Source organism: Schistocerca serialis, chromosome 5, assembly GCF_023864345.2.
Source record: "Schistocerca serialis cubense isolate TAMUIC-IGC-003099 chromosome 5, iqSchSeri2.2, whole genome shotgun sequence".
Lineage (NCBI taxonomy): Eukaryota > Metazoa > Arthropoda > Insecta > Orthoptera > Acrididae > Schistocerca > Schistocerca serialis.
The window spans coordinates 185758409-185780100 of record NC_064642.1 but is presented as its reverse complement, the minus strand read 5'-3'; positions in this window follow the sequence as shown (position 1 = coordinate 185780100).

Below are 21692 nucleotides of genomic sequence, written 5' to 3'. Positions count from 1 at the left end.
GACTCATGGTGAAGAAACACTCCTTATTTTCCTCCATAACCTCAACTCCTTTTTGAATCTGAATTTCACCTGGTCCTTCTCCAAAACCCAAGCCACCTTCCTGGATGTTGACCTTCATCTTGTTGAAGCTCACATCCACACCTCTGTCCATCTCAAACCCACAAACAAACAACAGTACCTTCACTTTGATAGCTGCCATCCATTCCACATCCAACGCTCCCTTCCCTACAGCCTAGGTATTCATGGCAAATGTATCTGCTCCAGTGACGAATCCCTCAACAATTACACCAATAACCTAACCAGTGCTTTCCTCTGCCACAACTATCCTGCAGACCTTGTCCACAAACAGATCTCCCGAGCAATACATTCCTCCCCATCCAACAACAATGTTCCTATCCCCAGACCACACAGAAGCATCCCCCTTGTCACCCAATATTATCCTGGCCTCGAAAACATCAACAAATTACTCCGCCAGGGATATGACTTTCTCAAGTCAACCGCTGAAATGAAATCATCCCTTGACAAAATTCTCCCCACACCACCCAGAGTTGCCTTTTGTCGCCCTCCATAACCTCTGTAACATCCTTGTTCAACCCTACAGTATTCCCAGACTACCTTCTCTACCCAGCGGTTCCTACCCCTGTAACCGACCCCACTGCAGAACCTGCCCCATGCATCCCCCCACAACCACCTACTCCAGCCCCGCCACTGGTAAAACATACACAATTCAAGGCAGGGCCACATGTGAAACTACACATGTCATCTATCAACTGACATGCCTGCACTGCACAGCCATTTACATCGGTATGACAACAACTAAACTGGCTGAGCGCATGAACGGACACAGACGAACTGTCCGCCTAGGAGATGTCCAATACCCAGTAGTGGAGCATGCCCTCCAGCATAATTCTAGGGACCTAGGAACCTGCTACACTGCATGTGCCATTTGGCTTCTCCCACCCATCACCAGTCCCTCTGAACTGTGGAGATGGGAACTTGCAGTCCAATACATCCTTTCATCTCGCCATCCCCCTGGACTGAACCTATGTTAAACCACCTCACTCCCATTTACTCTTCAGTCTTCTCCTCTTTCCCTTTCCTCTTGAGCCACTCACGCATCTTTTCATCCTACATAGTTGTGTTTATCTTTATACTATATACCTCTTTACTTCTTTATGCATCCTCTTTTGTTTGAAGCTGGCACAGTACTTACAGTAGAATATCTTTGGCTTCCCTCTGACAAACCATGCCTCCATCCTTGCTACCCTCCCTGTTTTCCTTTCCCTGTTGCTTCATAACCTGGGTTGTGAGTAACTGAATCTACTTCCCCTTCTTCCCTTTCTTTCCCCTCTTTCCTCCCTGATGAAAGAACATTTGTTCCAAAAGCTAGGAACGTAAATTTTTGGTTCTGTTTTTTTTTGTATCTATCGGCTGTACTGAGCTGAGGTAAGTATTGGCCAGCCCCTCTATCTCTTTGTTAGTATTTGTTTCACATCTTTATATGAGATTTTCCATTAATTATTTAGATCACCTATATGGTCCACATCCTTCATTGTCTTGTCCCTTTTCTTAGCTATCACTTATATCTGTCATCTTAACACTTTCTGTTCTTCAGTGTTTTATATATACATGAATAAATATTTTCGTCACCAACTGTGCTAGTTTCATCTTCCTCGGATTATCTTGTATCGTTTATAGTCCACTTCTCTTTTTTTTGTTTATTGATTTATTTATTTAACATTCCATAGTTTTAACGTTCGTTATTTGCTGTTTTCCAGCCAACAATCACTGCCAACAATCTCTTCCACATCTACCAGTATCATCCATTTCCGTCGTTTTTGTGTCGCTGGCGATATTTTTGTGCCATTGGCTATCTTTCTCTGCCACAGGAAATTTTTTTTTTTGGGACATTTCTGCGCCATGCGCGATCTTTCTTGCGGCACGCGCGATCTTTTTTGCGGCACTCGCGATCTTTTTTGCGGCACTCGCGATCTTTTTTGCGGCACGGGCGATCTTTTTTTCGCCACTCGCTATCTCTGTTTTTGAGCAACGTGTGTTCTTTTCCCCTGATCTGGACATACTTGCTTGGTCTGGTCAAATTTTTCCTTATTTTTCTTATTTAGTGGTCTTCCTTTGGTATTGAACATTACCAACACAATTTCTTTCTTTCTCATCCTTCCCTCCGTGTTTTATTCCTTCTTATGATTACCATTTTAACTTTAGTTATTTAATTTCCCTACCCACTTGCCCACTATGTACCCTAATCCTATACCACATTATTTACATTCATTCCGGAAACATGCATTCACTGTAGCCAAACTGAAATCCCAAAATACTTTTCCTCCAGTCCTGCTTAACCTTTGGAATTACCCCTAAAGGACTTACCTCAAAAGTTCCCATCTCTGGGTGCAATGCCTCCTTCCACCAGTCTCTCCTGGACTTCCAGAACCTTCAATCCTTAGCCCTTACCCAACTTGTCCTGAATCTCTACACTACTTCATGTAACCACCACTCCCAACAGCTCCTATCTCTTTTCAAAGTCCTCCACCTCTTAAACCCTTCCTTGGAGAACACACTCAGGATCATCATCCTAGAAGCCAGCTGCAAACTTGAGTTCCATGCCACACACCACCTGAAAAAACTATCCACAGTGCTAGTGCAACACCTAAGAAGTGGGGTCCCTCTCCCTATCCCTCACAAACACCAATCACAACAGAACCTTCAACAAACCCCCCTCATAGCCAACAAACCTAGCCTAGCCACCCTACTCAATCTCCCCATCCCAGCACATACCCCACACAGACCAAATCTCAACTATAACCACAGTCAAATGCCACATATCACCAGTCCCAATTCAGTTCTAAACCTCTCATCCAGATCTCTCTCTCATCCAGAGACATCTGTACTATCAAAAGGCTTAACCTTTAGCCCCACGCCTAAATTCAACCACACTGCCCTGGTTAAAGATCTTCTCTCATTCACCCGGAACCTCAACTGGAAATATCACTTCACTACCCAAACACAGCCCCCAAATACTAGACCCAGTGTTGAACCCTGTCTAGAACAGTTCTGACCTCCTTCTCAAAGGAATCCTCCTCCCCTCCTCCAAAACCATCCCTTGCAGACATTTCAGGAATTCGTCACATCCAGTGTTGCCTCCCAGTCCTTCTTGAAGAACATCCCGACAACCCCCAACATCACCCCAGCTGAATCCCGTGCCATTAAGGAGCTGAAAATAGACCACTCTATTGTCATCCTTCTGGCGGATAAAGGCTCCTCAACTGTCAAACTTGAGCGTGTGGAGTATGTGGCAGAAGGACTGCGTCGACTCTCCGACACCTCAACCTACAAAGCTGTTACCCAGGATTCCATTCCCTCTATCCAGACTGAGCTGCAGAAAATCCTAAAAACCCAAGGTCCCTCACAAGGCCTCACAACGGCTTCCATAGACTTACTCACTCCACCTGAGCCACGTACCCCTACCTTCTACCTATTACCCAAAATCCACAAAGAGAACCATCCTGGCCATCCCATTGTGGCAGGCTTCAAAGCTCCAACAGAACGTATCTCAGCTCTGGTAGACCAACACCTCCAACCTATCACCCGCAGACTCCCATCCTACATCAAAGACACAAACCACTTTCTAGAACGCCTCAAATCCATTCCCACTCCTCTCCCACCTGAAACCTTTCTTGTCACCATAGATGCTACTTCCCTTTACACAAACATCGCACATACCCATGGTCTCTCAGCCCTTGAGCACTACCTCTCCCAACGCCCACCCGAAGATCTTCCAAAAACCTCGTTCCTTATCACACTTCCCAACTTCATCCTCACCCATAAATACACTCCTGGAAATGGAAAAAAGAACACATTGACACCGGTGTGTCAGACCCACCATACTTGTTCCGGACACTGCGAGAGGGCTGTACAAGCAATGATCACACGCACGGCACAGCGGACACACCAGGAACCGTGGTGTTGGCCGTCGAATGGCGCTAGCTGCGCAGCATTTGTGCACCGCCGCCGTCAGTGTCAGCCAGTTTGCCGTGGCATACGGAGCTCCATCGCAGTCTTTAACACTGGTAGCATGCCGCGACAGCGTGGACGTGAACCGTATGTGCAGTTGACGGACTTTGAGCGAGGGCGTATAGTGGGCATGCAGGAGGCCGGGTGGACGTACCGCCGAATTGCTCAACACGTGGGGCATGAGGTCTCCACAGTACATCGATGTTGTCGCCAGTGGTCGGCGGAACGTGCACGTGCCCGTCGACCTGGGACCGGACCGCAGCGACGCACGGATGTACGCCAAGACTGTAGGATCCTACGCAGTGCCGTAGGGGACCGCACCGCCACTTCCCAGCAAATTAGGGACACTGTTGCTCCTGGGGTATCGGCGAGGACCATTCGCAACCATCTCCATGAAGCTGGGCTACGGTCCCGCACACCGTTATGCCGTCTTCCGCTCACGCCACAACATCGTGCAGCCCGCCTCCAGTGGTGTCGCGACAGGCGTGAATGGAGGGACGAATGGAGACGTGTCATCTTCAGCGATGAGAGTTGCTTCTGCCTTGGTGCCGATGATGGTCGTATGCATGTTTGGCGCCGTGCAGGTGAGCGCCACAATCAGGACTGCATACGACCGAGGCACACAGGGCCAACACCCGGCATCATGGTGTGGGGAGCGATCTCCTACACTGGCCGTACACCACTGGTGATCGTCGAGGGGACACTGAATAGTGCACGGTACATCCAAACCGTCATCGAACCCATCGTTCTACCATTCCTAGACCGGCAAGGGAACTTGCTGTTCCACAAGGACAATGCACGTCCACATGTATCCCGTGCCACCCAACGTGCTCTAGAAGGTGTAAGTCAACTACCCTGGCCAGCAAGATCTCCGGATCTGTCCCCCATTGAGCATGTTTGGGACTGGATGAAGCGTCGTCTCACGCGGTCTGCACGTCCAGCACGAACGCTGGTCCAACTGAGGCGCCAGGTGGAAATGGCATGGCAAGCCGTTCCACAGGACTACATCCAGCATCTCTACGATCATCTCCATGGGAGAATAGCAGCCTGCATTGCTGCGAAAGGTGGATATACACTGTACTAGTGCCGACATTGTGCATGCTCTGTTGCCTGTGTCTATGTGCCTGTGGTTCTGTCAGTGTGATCATGTGATGTATCTGACCCCAGGAATGTGTCAATAAAGTTTCCCCTTCCTGGGACAATGAATTCAGGGTGTTCTTATTTCAATTTCCAGAAGTGTACTTCACTTTTGAATGCCAGACCTACAAACAAATCAGGGGAACGGCCATGGGAACCAGGATGGCTCCATCCTATGCCAGCCTCTTCATGAGCCGCATGGAGGAGGCTTTCCTGAAGACCCAACAGCTGCTTCCCCTGGCCTGGTATAGGTTTATAGATGACATCTTTGTGGTCTGGGCTCATGGTGAAGAAACACTCCTTAATTTCCTCCATAACCTCAACTCCTTTTTGAATCTGAATTTCACCTGGTCCTTCTCCAAAACCCAAGCCACCTTCCTGGATGTTGACCTTCATCTTGTTGAAGCTCACATCCACACCTCTGTCCATATCAGACCCACAAACAAACAACAGTACCTTCACTTTGATAGCTGCCATCCATTTCACATCAAACGCTCCCTTCCCTACAGCCTAGGTATTCATGGCAAATGTATCTGCTCCAGTGACGAATCCCTCAACAATTACACCAATAACCTAACCAGTGCTTTCCTCTGCCACAACTATCCTGCAGACCTTGTCCACAAGCAGATCTCCCGAGCAATACATTCCTCCCCATCCAACAACAATGTTCCTATCCCCAGACCACACAGAAGCATCCCCCTTGTCACCCAATATTATCCTGGCTTCGAAAACATTAACAAATTACTCCGCCAGGGATATGACTTTCTCAAGTCAACCGCTGAAATGAAATCATCCCTTGACAAAATTCTCCCCACATCACCCAGAGTTGCCTTTCATCACCCCCCTAACCTCCGTAACATCCTTGTTCAACCCTACAATATTCCCAGACTACCTTCTCTACCCAGCGGTTCCTACCCCTGTAACCGACCCCACTGCAAAACCTGCCCCATGCATCCCCCACAACCACCTACTCCAGCCCCGCTACTGGTAAAACGACACATTTCAAGGCAGGGCCACATGTGAAACTACACATTTCATCTATCAACTGATATGCCTGCACTGCACAGCCTTTTACATCGGTATGACAACAACTAAACTGGCTGAGTGCGTGAACGGACACAGACGAACTGTCCGCCTAGGAGATGTCCAATACCCAGTAGTGGAGCATGCCCTCCAGCATAATTCTAGGGACCTAGGAACCTGCTACACTGTATGTGCCATTTGGCTTCTCCCACCCAACACCAGTCCCTCTGAACTGCGGAGATGGGAACTTGCACTCCAACACATACTTTCATCCCGCCATCCCCCTGGACTGAACCTACGTTAAACCACCTCACTCCCATTTACTCTTCAGTCTTCTCCTCTTTCCCTTTCCTCTTGAGCCATTCACGCATCTTTTCATCCTACATAGTTGTGTTTATCTTTATACTATGTACCTCTTTACTTCTGTATGCATCCTCTTTGGTTTGAAACTGGCACAGTACTTACAGTAAAATATCTTTGGATTCCCTCTGACAAACCATGCCTCCATCCTTGCTACCCTCCCTGTTTTCCTTTCCCTGTTGCTTCATAACCTGGGTTGTGAGTAACTGAATCTACTTCCCCTTCTTCCCTTTCTTTCCCCTCTCTCCTCCATGATGAAGGAACATTTGTTCCGAAAGCTAGGAACGTAAATTTTTGGTTCTGTTTTTTGTGTATCTATCGGCTGTACTGAGCTGAGGTAAGTACTGGCCAGCCCCTCTATCTCTTTGTTAGTATTTGTTTCAAATCAAAGAATTACTTATACCTATGCTAGCAACTTCATCTTAAAATACACTCCAGAAGAAAAAGTTACAGTTAGAGTTATGTACACTATGTACAATTATCCTATGATAGAAAAGAAAAAATGCTACCTAGCTCCATTATTCTATAGAAGCTTTAATATCTCAGTGAGGGTGCAGACAGTTGACTCTCCCTGTTTTCTCATATACTAATCTGTACGTCCCAGGGTACGGTATTTTGGTAATTATATATGCTCCTGAATAGAGCAATTGCCACTTCTTATTCAGTTTGCCAAATTTTGTCAATTTAGGGTGCATCCATAAGACGATTCATTGCCCTTGAAAAAACTGTGTAATGTGTTTCAGTTTCTTATTATACATTTTCTTTCAATATTTGGCCCTGTTTTCTAGTGTATTCATGGCTAGTTGGTCATTTCTGTAGTGGTTACTTTTGGTATGAGCAACTCCCACTCATTCGTTTGTTTTGTCCAGAACATTAATTCATCAGGTATGAAACCTGTTGAAGAATGTGAAAGGTTATTGACAACTTGCATGAAAGGAGTTATGTATTCCAACCATCTGGTGTGTTTGAGAGGTGTGTTATGTCCTAATAAACTGTTTAAATTCTTTAAAGACTCATTCTACTGGGCTTGCTTCTAGGTTAAAAAAGCTTACTAATGCATGTTGTATGCTGGGTGAGGTCATAAATTTTTTCCACTTTTGCCCAACAAAATATGACGCATTATCAGTTAGTAGTACCTTTGGTTTACCTATTCTTCTCAGATAGTCTTCCCAATTCTTTTTCTGATGTTTGTGGCTGTTGCAGTTTTAATGGCATACATTTTGATATGTTACTATGTATCCCATTCCTCCTTTACCTCCAGGATATGGTCCAGGTATGTCCAGGGGTACTATATCTAGAGGGGTTTTTGTGAGTATTGAGTGTAGCTCAGTATATTTTGACGCATAGGACTGTTTTGATTTTGGACATATTGCACAGTTTCTTAATACTTGCAAGACTTGCATACTCAAATTTGGAAAATGATGAAGTGTAGCAATTTTTTCAGTACATTTACCTACTCCATAACGCCCCCTTATTTCATGTGTGGGTCTTATAAATTCGTTGATATAATCTTTAGGAATACACACTCACCATTGATCAGATTTTTCATGTTTTCTATGAAACAAAACACCCTTGTACTCCTGATACCATTTACTGACCTTCCACCTTCATCTTGCTTTAGGTTTTGCATGAATTTACTCCATCTGTGCTCTTCCTGTTGCATAATTTTCACTTGCTTACTAAACTTATGGTAATCAGACTGTTTTGTTGTACCTTGCATTAATAACGTTTTGATTTCTGGATCTTGCTCTGGTAATTCAGTGAAGTCCTCTAAACTTGTGGTAACCTAGACATGGTTTCTGGAATAACATTCAGACTTCCTTTAATATAATTGATCTTGAAATTGAATTCTTGTAAGTATAGACACCACCTAGCTAATCTACGGTGCAATGGCTTACTTGTTAAAAAAAATTAAAGTGACTGATGGTCACCGTAAACTTTGGTATTCTTGTCCCACAAAAAATATTCAGAATTTTTAAATGCCCATATTACAGCTAAACTTTCCATTTCTGACACAGAGGAAGATGTTTCTGCTTCTGATAATGTGCAACTAGCAAAACTGATGACCTTGCGTACTTCCTTACCTTCTTCTTCTAGCATCTGGAAGAAGTATGCCCCCAACCCTGACATGAGGCAACTGTGGATAGACAAAAATACTTGGACATGTCAGGGTGGCTAAGAATGTTTGCATTGCATGCTTGATGTTACTTAAGTTCCCCTGACACTTATCATCCCATAATCCAGGCCTATTTTTTCATAACAAATTGAGTAATGCATCACTGTTTATCAGGTTCTGTGGTATGAATTTACGAAAAAAGGATGCTAGTCCTAAAAAGGATTTTAGTTGTTTTTTATTCCTTAGAGCTGGGCAATTGTGTACAGAATCAAGTTTTTTTCAGATCAGGTAATGTACCTTGTTCTGACACAACATGTCCTAAAAACTGGACTTGCTCCTTACCAAAACTAGACTTTTTTAAACTGGCTGTTACTCCATAATCTGAAAATTGTTGAAGTATCTGTTCAAGAAGTTCATCTTACATGTTCTAACTGAGTGGGTGTGGCTATTGGCACATCATCTACATAAACAGTGACTTTGCTAATCAATTTTGGTCCTAAGGCCTTGTCCATTGTAGATATGGTGATATTTTCTTCTGAAACATCGTGGATCCAATCTTGTAGATTAATGTTTACCTTGTTCACTATTTCATTTTTTTCTGAACAGCTTTTTCTACTACATCTGTGTATAACTTACAACTGCTACTAACTTCTCTCCAGTGGTATCACTTTTATCTAACATACCTGCTTCAGCTTGACAAATGTTATTTAGATTTTCATTGATCTTCTCTCTCTCCTTCTTAGCACAAGCTGAGTCAGATTCTAATGCTGATACCCTTAAAGTAAGCTTTTCTACAGCTAGTGGTACACCTTCATAGTCTTTGTTTATTTGTTAATGACAGTGGTTACCTTTTTTACAGTCAAACACGACTGGTTTTGTGTGGCTTCAGTATTTATGTTCACATCTGTTATTTTCTTTATCTGTTGCTCTACTAGACCAAGATGGTCATTAGAAGAATCTACCTTCTGTTTTAACTCCATAATGTTACTATTAACTTCAGAAAGTACTTCATGCTTTACTTGTTTTCTCATATCATTCAATTTTTCGTCAATTTCAGTGTGAAAATTTTTGGCTAAGTCATTCAATTTCTGTGACACTGTGTCTTGCATATCCTTGAATACTTAATTTGGCTCTTGTTTCAATGTATTTAAATCTTGTGTAGCAGTGTTTTGTTGATGTTTTACTATGTTCATGTCTTGTGTCAAATTATCAATTTTGATATTCATATCTTGTTTCATATTGCTAAAATTTGAGTTGATACTATTTAATTTCATGTTTACCTTAGATAATAACTGCCACAGCAGTGCGTCAGTTGTACTACTGTGGTTGCTGTCAGCCGAACATTCCTAGTTAATGTTTGTGTTGTGAACAAGTGGTGTTTGTAACATGTTGTCAAGATTCATACTGTATCGCTGTCCAACGTTTCATTCATTCAGTATATCACTATGTGAGATGTGTGACATTGTCTCATCAATTTTAAACATTGTGCCATCAAGGTGGTTCTACTGTGGACTGTCGTTATCATTTGTCACACCTGCGACACTCATCTCTGACCTACTTAAACTTTCTGCAGTAGGCATGCATGGCACGTGAAATTCAATTGTTTGATCCCACAATTCTACATCATCTTGGTGACTGCATTTGCACTATTGCTTACAACAATGGACATATATTTTTCTGCCATGTTGTATTAATATGCAACAATAAAAATTTCACGAAAAATGTTACAATTTTGTATGCTAATTATTACACTTGATAATTGTAATTTATGCAATGTCAAGGCCTGTTTCACATCTATTATGATATGCAAACTATTGTGTCACAATCCTTTGTGTTTTACTGACAACACGTACCACACTGAAAAATTCCTGTAAATTTTCTACCATAAAATTCAAGGAAGGGAACAATGAGGAAAAGGTTTCTATCTACACCAAAAGAGGTGCTACACAGCGTGACCATGCAAGCAACTTGTGTAACCATCTTACCTCTGCTGCACCAAACAAAATAACTTACTATGAAAAATTTTACTTAACCTGTGTCCAATTCTTATTTCTTTCCAAAATTTTCTCCTCAGTTTTTGCCTTTTTGCTACACTTGCTCCCTGTTTTAATTCACACAAACAGAAAATGCAGACAATTAGTTTTTATGACTAATAACAATGTCATAGAATTTTCTTACTATAACAATAGTTAATAAACCCTGCTTACAACCTATGCCCTGAAGTTGCGGCATTTAGCTCACCAGTTGTATTATGATAAATAAAAAGTATTTATAAATGAAAAAAAATTAAAGTATGGTACAATTGTGGGGAGGGGTGGGGGGTGGGGGATCCAACAGTGGTCTAAGCCACTTTTTTAAGAAATAGAGAAACAGAAGGTCAAAAATGGTTAAAATGGCTCTGAGCACTATGCGACTTAACTTCTGAGGTCATCAGTCGCCTAGAACTTAGAACTAATTAAACCTAACTAACCTAACGACACCACACACATCCATGCCCAAGGCAGGATTCAAACCTGCGACCGTAGCGGTTGCTCGATTCCAGACTGTAGTGCGTAGAACTGCACGGCCACTCTGGCCGGCTGAAGGTCAAAGTTATACAATTGTGGTTTATCTTGGAATTTGGAAATCCCACTTTTTTGGTTGTGGTGTATACCATGATGATTGTTTAACTTAGCCACAATGTTATAAAGTCTTTTGTGAATCATGCAACTCGTTCTCTTGGTTAGACCACTGTTGCACTGACATTTTTGTGTACATGAGAAAGAAGAAAAAATGTTGTTTGAATAAATGTAATGTAATTAATCATATGTACATCCTAATAGTTCCTTTACAAGTTTTAATATGAATTTAAGGTAACGACACTTTACACAAAGTGGTTCTGTCAGTAAAGTATTAAGATTATAAACTTATCATTGCAAGCAAGAGCTTTCTTTTTCGGTATACTTTTTCAGTATGTTTTTTGCAAGATTTCACAGTAGACCTATGACACATAATCAGGACTATCAAAAATGTCTTCACTGTCATCCTCCACAATATGTTGTATATTTTCATCTTACTCAGTTCTGTTATGAGATGCCAGACTATTGTAAAATAAATGGGAAATGGGTGGAACATATTTCAAAAGGTCATTAATATCTTTAAGTTTCTTTGCATTTATTGGCATTGGGTTGGAATATTTTGGTACTAACTGAATATGTTGTAGTTATTCTTTCTCTTTTGTCCTTTAACGATATTCACATATGCACCTTGCACTATACCATCCGAATAATACTACCTGACACAATATTTCTATGGTTGTTCAACAGAGACTTTCAGCATTGAAATGTCACTGAAAGCAACAGGTTCTTTATCCTCAGTTAATTTATGATTAGTTATTTTATCAGTTAAAGGCTTTGAACTTACAATATCAACCTGCTGCATTTCAGTTACATTAAATTTTCTTTTACCTGTCCTAGTATTTTTTATGAGATCTATCCACCCAGCAGGTGTATACACATATTTTTCCAATCTCTTTTTCTTCTCTATGAGTCCAAAATCCCTATCACAGGGTAGGTAGCTATGACCTGATACTAGATACTTGTGAAATATTTCCTTAAGATATTGTTTGTGAATAAGTTGCAACCAAAAACATACTAAGGATATATTCTTATTTTGAGCAAAACAATTATCAGAATACATGATTAATTTATCAATATTTTGAAGATTGTTGAGTATATTTAATTAACATGATATTATTTCATGAGCACACTAACCTGCATTATATTCTGGCCATACATACATGTGCACATCATCTGAAGTACACTCATGCGCACAAAAGTTATGAGTCCACAACTGTCTCTTGTAGAAAACCTCACTAGCGTGTAGATGGGGAATAGGCAGGGCTTGCTGTAAATTGAATACTATCACTTCTACAGAATTGTGGTCTTTAGAATAAGAACTGTGGTCTTTAGAGTAAGCTGTATCAGTCTTTAGATTATTATATGCCTGTTGAGCTTTTAATTGATGCAAATCTAACTCTTTTTGGACCTTAGCTTTTTCAACATCTTCCTCCACATGTGAAAGTTTTATGCACAATTAATCATACACCTTGCACGTGTCAGTAGATTATAAGGAAAAAGAGAAGTTGAATTTTGTATTAAAAATATCCCTGTAAATGTACTCACTAACAATATCTTCAGGATTATGTTCCTGTTTCATCCAAGTAACATAAAGTTTATACATCATATTTGCATTAAGACCTTCAGGCAAATGTTTTCTGTTTGGAGCAGAAGCTCTCAAATAATGACTTTCACACAATGGAAAACTATTAATATGATTTACAACTAAATTGGACAGATGATCACTAGTTTTATTAGGTCTATTTCTATGTCTTACATGACCATCTCATTTTGGTGTTCCCTCAGTCTGTTTCTGTGAAGCTGCCCTCGAAATTCTACCATTACTGATTCCAATCAAAGAGATGAATGCCTGTTTGCAAATTCTTTTATCACTACCATCTAATGAAATATAATAACTGATGGTTGTGTTGTCTCCTTCCCTCATTTCCACTTACACCATATTTTTTCTTCACTAGGTTTACTTTCACACACCCACTAATATACGCATTTTGTAAACTAAAGTCACACATATTCCAAAACCTTTTGAATACTGTTTTGCATTGTTCTTCACTGAAACATGTGTAAACTTATGTTAACAGCCACGTGGTGGGCCTTGTTTATGTTTGTGGACTTTCTTGCCTGTTCTCCCTACATATTCTTCTCCTCCATTTCTTTTTCTCTTCTTTATATTCCTGTCCCAGAAATGTATACATCTTGCTCTTTTCCTTCCACAGTTTTCCACTGTTTCTTCAATATTTTCATTGCTTCAGTCTCAGCCTGAATGTCAGCCATACTTGATGTTATTACATGTGATCCAGATACTGACCTCTCATTGGCTGTTTGAGGTTGGACCAACGTTGCACTAAAAAAAAAGGAAGTTTGTTTGAGGGAAGAAATTAGTGGCTTCTAAATAATATGTACAAGGTGATATTGGTCTATGCCACATGGTAGAAAGGTAGTTCACCTCACTAGACAACAGATGGCACCAATATCTCATTTTACATATTGGTGAGGGTTAGACCACTGTTGCACTGACCCCCTCAATTGCATTGTTAGTAAACGTCCTACATGTATGAAATTGTGCTATTCAGACTTCCTCTCTTACATTTCAATTGTAGATGCAGGCAGCCGACTCCAGGGACACCAGTGCATCTCAAAAAGTGAAGAAAATCCGTCCAGCTTGGCTCCACTTCACTTAATTAAAAATACTGTTGTTAAGTCTCCTCTCATTCAGAATCACATATAATACGTAACACTCGTAGCATGTCATACTTCAAGCAATACACCTTAAGCATCCTTCTACATATGAGAAAGTGAAACTAAATCATGTACAAGGAAAAGTGAATGATGTTGTTTGTTCATTTGTCTACGTCTTACCACACATTCATTATTAATTTCTTTGCCAATGCTTATGGTCAATCACTGTTTCATCTTTCTTCTATACTTTTTTTTGACAAGTTTTAACTTTACCATACTGAGGATGTCTTTCTCTGTGTACCTATACAGTTGATCCCCACATCATAAACTTAGGCGCTAATATTTTTCCATTGTATAAATCTTAACTGAAAATTAGAAATTCTAGTAATTTACATTGTCTCTGTAATTATTTCTATAGTTTAATGGTGTAATGTTGTAGTTTTGACATTGTATTATTTGTCTTGTGACAGTATGTTCCACAGATCTGAAAATCTGAATGCCATATCCTGATATATGTATAGATTATGATCTTTATAGTATATATTTTTCTTATGTTTTCTGTAATATGTTATGTATCAGATACTTCTGTATATCTATCTGCTATCCTAGGCATCACCCTGTACACCGTTTGACAAACCTTGTAGTCTGTCACAAAACCCTGCAAACATTCTGTTTCCAAATTTTGTGAGGGGGATATTATAATGGGTCACCGTGCTCTAACAGCACCCTTTTTTCCTATGGAAGTAACCGATACCATGTATAATCTCGATTCTTATACAGGTGAACATTCTCGGCTGTTTAACTGAATGAATTTCATATGATTTTGTATATGGTGTATTATTTTTCAGGTTAAAATGTATAAAAAGAAATTAATGTGTTACTTTGAACCACCATTACGAAACAAGTGAAATGTGGATAACACAAACTGAGCCACTTGAGCAACAAAGCTTCATTGCTCGTCAACAATGGGTCTGCGGAAGACAATAATAAAATTAGGGTGGTAGACAACAATAGCTTTGAACATGTCCGAGAGCTATTGTTCACATTTCGGTACCCGTCAAAATAATGGATTTCAGTCCTTGTAGTAGTAGTTGTTTGGGACACTTTTTAGATTGGTCCTAGTGGGTAAATTCTTTTCAGAGATCTACCTAACAAATGTTTATGGAAACTCATAGGAAACAGGACCAGCAGAAGAATCCATTTAGGAGAAATAAGTCAACAGAGGTAGAATACTCATCCAAATGACGGGTGTAGTGCTTTTAGTGTAAACATTTCAGTCGTGGAGTAGTGGTTAATAAAAACGAAAACAAAAGGTAGAAAATGTGGGAAGAAATGGCTACAGCTTAGGGGATGTTTCCAGAATGAAGCCATGTCTCCGCAATATCCTTTCTTTAAGGAGTGCTAGTTCTGCAAGGTTCACAGGAGAGCTTCTGTTAAGTTTGGAAGGTAGGAGACGAGGTACTGGCAGAAGTAAAGCTGGGAGGATGAGGCGTGAGTCGTGCTTGCATAGCTCAGTTGGTAGAGCACTTGCCCGCAAAAGACAAAGGCCCTGAGTTTGAGTCTCAGTCCAGCACACAGTTTTAATCTGCCAGGAAGTTTGGTGTAATTTATATCTGAGGGAACGAGTGTAGCGCGGTGAAATTCAGAGTCCCGCTACATCGGGGGACTGGAATTCGATAGTAGGAAAAGGAAGAGAAAGAAAAGCAGTAGGTGATTATGTACTGGGGGCAAGGAATGAAAGAGGAAGCCACCTGGTAGAATTCTGGAACAGGATATAACTTCATCATAGCTAACATTTGTTTTAAGAATCATGAAAGAAGGTTATGTACATGGAAGAGAGCAGGAGATACAGAAAGGTTTCAGATAGATTATGTAATGGTAAGACAGAGATTTAGGAACCAGGATTTACACTGTAAGATATATCCAGGGGCAGATGTGGACTCTGACCACAATTTATTGTGTATGACATGTGGATTAAAAATGAAGAAACTACAAAAACATGAGAATTTAAGGAGATGGGATCTGGATAAACTCGAAGAACCAGAGGTTTTAGAGGGTTTCAGAGAGAGCATTAGGGAATGATTGACAAGAACAATTTAAAGAAATACAGTAGAAGAAGAATGGGTAGCTTTGAGTGACGAAATAATGGCAGCAGCAGAGGATCCATTAGGTAAAAAGATGAGGGGAGTAGAAATCCTTGGGTAAACAAAGAGATATTGAATTTAATTGATGAAAGGAGAAAATATAAAAATGCAATAAATGAAGCAGGTGAAAAGGAGTACAAAGATCTCAAAAATGAGATTGACAGGAAGAGCAAAAAGGCTATGCAGGGATGGCTAGAGGGCAAATGGAAGCATGTAGAGGCATTTATAACTAGGTGCAATATGGATACTGCCTACAGAAAAATTGAAGATACCATTGGAGAAAAGAGAAGCACTTGTACGAATACCAAGTGCTCAGATGCAAAACCAGTCCTAAGCAAAGAAGGGAAAGCAGAAAGGTGAAAGGACTATATAGAGGGTCTATGCAAGAGTGATGGCAATACTATGGAAATGGAAGAGGATGCAGATGAAAATGAAATGGGAGATATGATACTATGTGAAAAATTTGACAGAGCACTGCAAGATCTAAGTCGAAACAAGACCCTGCAAGGAGACAACATTCCATTAGAAATACTGAGAGTCTTGGGAGAGCCAGCCCTCACAAAACTCTATCATCTGTGAGCAAGATGTATGAGACTAGTGAAATACCTTAAACCTCAAGAAGAATATAGTAATTCCAATTCCAAAGAAAGCAGGTGTTGTCAGGTGTGAAAATTACCAAACTACCTGTTTAATAAGCCATGACTGCAAAATACTAATACGAATTCCTTACAGATGGGTGGAAAAACTGGTAGAAGCCGACCTCGGGGAAGATCAGTTTGGATTCCATAGAAATGTTGGAACACATGAGGCAATACTGACACTATGATTTATCTTAAAATATAGATTAAGGAAAGGAAAACCTGCATTTCTAGCATTTGTAGACTTGTAGAAAGCTTTTGACAATGTTTGCTGGAATACTCTCTTTCAAATTCTGGAGGTTAGCAGGGGTGAAATACAGGGAGCCAAAGGCTATTTACAGTTTATACAGAAACCAGATGACAGTCATCATAGTAGAGGGGCATGAAAGAGAAGCAGTGGTTGAGAAGGGATTGAAACAGGGTTGTAACTTATCAACGATCTCATTCAATCTGTATATTGAACAATCAGTAAAGGAAACAAAAGAAAAATATGGAGTAGGAATTAAATTCCATGGAAAGGAAGTAAAAACTTTGAGAGTTGCTAATGACATTATAATTCTGTCAGAGACTTGGAAGAGCAGTTGAATGGAATGGACAGTGTCTTGAAAGGAGGATATAAGATGAACATCAACAAAAGCAAAACGAGGTTAATGGAATGTAGTAGAATTAAGTCGGGTGATGCTGAGGGAATTAGATTAGGAAATGAGACACTTAAAGTAGTAGATGAGTTTTGCTATTTGGGGAGTAAAATAACTGATGATAGTTGAAGTAGAGAGGATATAAAATGAAGCCTGGCTATGGCAAGTAAAGCGTTTCTGAAGAACTTTGTTTAACCTCAAGTGTAGATTTAACTGTCAGGAAGTCTTTTCTGAAAGTATTTGTATGGAGTGTAGCCACTTATGGAAGTGAAACATGGGTGATAAATAATTTAGACAAGAAGAGAAAGTAACTTTTGAAATGTGGTGCTACAGGAGAATACTGAAGATCAGATGGGTAGATCACATAGGTAATGAGGAGGTACTGAATTGAATTGTAGAGAAGAGGAATTTGTGTCACAACTTGATTAGAAGAAGAGATCAGTTGGTAGGACATGTTCTGAGGCATCAAGGGATCTCCGATTTAGTATTGGAGGGAAGTGTGGAGGGTAAAATTCATAGAGGGAGACCAAGAGATGAATACACTATGCAGATTCAAAAGGATGTAGGTTGCAGTAGTTACTCGGAGATGAAGAGGCATGCACAGGATAGAGCTGCATCAATCCATTCTCTGGGCTGAAGACCACAACATCACAACAACATCCTTTTTTATTTTCTTCTTTGCAAGGACTTCTGAGTTTCCTCATCTTGGCTGCATTTGTAGACATCTGTTTTGATTGATCTGCCATTTCTGTCAAAACATAACCCAAATTAGACTTATGAACATCATAAAATTATATTATTTGCCTCTGGCTGAAGCTGAATATGGACAGAAAGGAGGTATATTCGTATTCTTACAGCATTTTTAAGTAAAAAAATTGGCATCCTGTACATATAATCGTATGCATATGGTATCACATTTGGAAAAAGTTAAAATTAAGATATATATGACAGTTGGTGTCATATGCCAGTACTTCCACTCCTATCTTAGGAAAGAGGGCAATCATATTTTTAAACGTTTTTCTCTTGATGCAGTTTGAATCATAACCACATTTTTGTCATGCGCAGGACAACTGATTTTGCATAATTCAACTCATAATGGTTATAAGCTATAGTATATATGCTGACTATATTAATACTTAGTAATTTCAGAAACTAGAACTACTTTTATTGTATCACACTCCTGGTATGCAGTTGTACACTTGAAGATAGACTAATTTAGCATACACAATACAGCTGATGGGTAGCTATCTGATAAAATGCAAATTTCCTTAAGTACTATGTAGGCACTGCTGCTGATATATTAAATTACCCTTTAATACAGTTTGTAGCACTAACAATTTTTTTTAAAATAGATGTATGATTACTGCTTTTCATGGAATCACCCATATTTAAAATATTCTTATGTTGATGAAGTTTTAAATCACTAGGTAGGCATTTGAATAATTTTAACTCTTATCTGTGAGAAATTTTCCTAATACAATACTGTTCTACACTGAGCCATGTGGATATTACTGATTTTTCTTGTGTTGTGGCTAAGGAGAAGCTTATTTTGTTGTAAATGTCCAGTAATGTTTAATAGATACACATTACTTGTGCATGGAGTTTCAACAAAGCTTACAGTTGGTGCCATTGTTCCCAGAACTGATTGAGGCCCTTTGCTTCTAAGTCGACTGGAAGGACTAAACCAGGGATTTCAAAGGTTCTGTGACAAACTAAGCTGCTATCTCCTGTACTTGCACCATAGTGTTCTAAACTGTAGGGTTCTAAATTGGTCAGGTGTACACTACACATCAGAGGTTGCTACTCACAATGTGTGGGGTGCATGCAAGGGTTTTTTAGATTAGATGACTCTCCATCCAGTCTAGGTGACAGTAGCTTTGGGAAATCTGGAAGTATCTGTGTAAGATCAAAAGAAATGTCTCCCATAGGTGAGAGTTTTAAAATCCTAATGTTAAGCTGCCGAAGCATTCACAACACAATGACAGGGTTTAAAGCACTCATGAAAAGCAGTGAAGCTCACATAATACTAGGTACAGAAAGCTGGTTGAAACCTGAAATTCATAGCAGTGAGACTTCTGGGGAAAATTCAAGTATATCAAAAGGATATGCAAATGGAAGTGGAGGTGGTGTATTTGTCATAGTAGACAAAAAACATAAATCCACCAAAATAGAAATTGAAGCTACATTTGAGAGTGTCTGGACAAGAGTCAGTACCAGGAGTGGGCATAAAATGATAATTGAATCCTTCTCTCACCCACCAGACTCATCTTCTGATATATATATATATATATATATATATATATATATATATATATATATATATATATATATATATATAAAAAAAACAAAGATGAGGTGACTTACCGAACAAAAGCACTGGCAGGTCGATAGACACACAAACAAACACAAACACACACACAAAATTCAAGCTTTCGCAACAAACTGTTGCCTCATCGGGAAAGAGGGAAGGAGAGGGGAAGACGAAAGGAAGTGGGTTTTAAGGGAGAGGGTAAGGAGTCAATCCAATCCCGGGAGCGGAAAGACTTACCTTAGGGGGAAAAAAGGACAGGTATACACTCGCACACACGCACATATCCATCCACACATACAGACACAAAAAAACAAAGATGAGGTGACTTACCGAACGAAAGCGCTGGCAGGTCGATAGACACACAAACAAACACAAACATACACACAAAATTCAAGCTTTCGCAACACACTGTTGCCTCATCAGGAAAGAGGGAAGGAGAGGGGAAGACGAAAGGAAGTGGGTTTTAAGGGAGAGGGTAAGGAGTCATTCCAATCCCGGGAGTGGAAAGACTTACCTTAGGGGGAAAAAAGGACAGGTATACACTTGCGCACACACACACACACACACACACACACACACACACACACACACACACACACACACACACACATATCCATCCGCACATACACAGACACAAGCAGACATTTGTAAAGGCAAAGAGTTTGCCTTTACAAATGTCTGCTTGTGTCTGTGTATGTGCGGATGGATATGTGTGTGTGTGTGTGTGTGTGTGTGCGAGTGTATACCTGTTCTTTTTTCCCCCAAGGTAAGACTTTCCACTCCCGGGATTGGAATGACTCCTTACCCTCTCCCTTAAAACCCACATCCTTTTGTCTTTCCCTCTCCTTCCCTCTTTCCTGATGAGGCAACAGTTTGTTACGAAAGCTTGAATTTTGTGTGTATGTTTGTGTTTGTTTGTGTGTCTGTCGACCTGCCAGCACTTTCATTTGGTAAGTCGCATCATCTTTGTTTAATAGAGGGAAACATTCCACGTGGGAAAAATGGTATATAAACAAAGATGAGGTGACTTACCGAACGAAAGCGCTGGCAGGTCGATAGACACACAAACAAACACAAACATACACATACACATACACATACATACGTCTGCTTGTGTCTGTATGTGTGGATGGATATGTGTGTGTGTGCGAGTGTATACCTGTCCTTTTTTCCCCCTAAGGTAAGTCTTTCCGCTCCCGGGATTGGAATGACTCCTTACCCTCTCCCTTAAAACCCACTTCCTTTCGTCTTTCCCTCTCCTTCCCTCTTTCCTGATGAGGCAACAGTTTGTTGCGAAAGCTTGAATTTTGTGTGTTTGTTTGTGTGTCTGTCGACCTGCCAGCACTATCATTTGGTAAGTCACATCATCCATTCTGTAACCATAGGTGGAGACTTTAATCATCCAACAATTAACTGGGAAAGAAACTGTATTGTTAATGGTGGGGGTGATAAGACATCCTGTGGAACATTACTAAATGCTTTCTCTGAAAACTACTTAGAACAGTTAGTTAGGAACCCACTCATGACAGAAATATATTGGATCTAATGGCAAAAAATAGACCTGACATCTTTGAGCATCTCCATGTTGAAACAGGTATCAGTGACAATGATGTGGTTCTGGCAACTCTGATTACCAAACAACAAAAGACAACTAATACAAGCAGAAAGGCATGTATGTTCAATAAGCTAGACATAATATCATATGTCAATGAGAAACTTGAAATTTTCAGCACAGGGCAGGAGCATGTAGAGGAATTATGGCTCAAGTTTAAAAGAATAGTTGATTAGACACTGGATGTGTGTGTATGTACCCAGTATAACAGTCCTTAATAGGAGGGAATCTTCATGGCATACAGTCACAACATCTAAAGAAATAGATATTATTTCATAATAGGTTTGAATGAAAGTGTAGGGCTTTAGATAGAGAGATGCTGAATAAAACACATTTGGCTGTCATGGGAGCAATGTATGATGCTGTCAATGACTACTGTAACACAATATT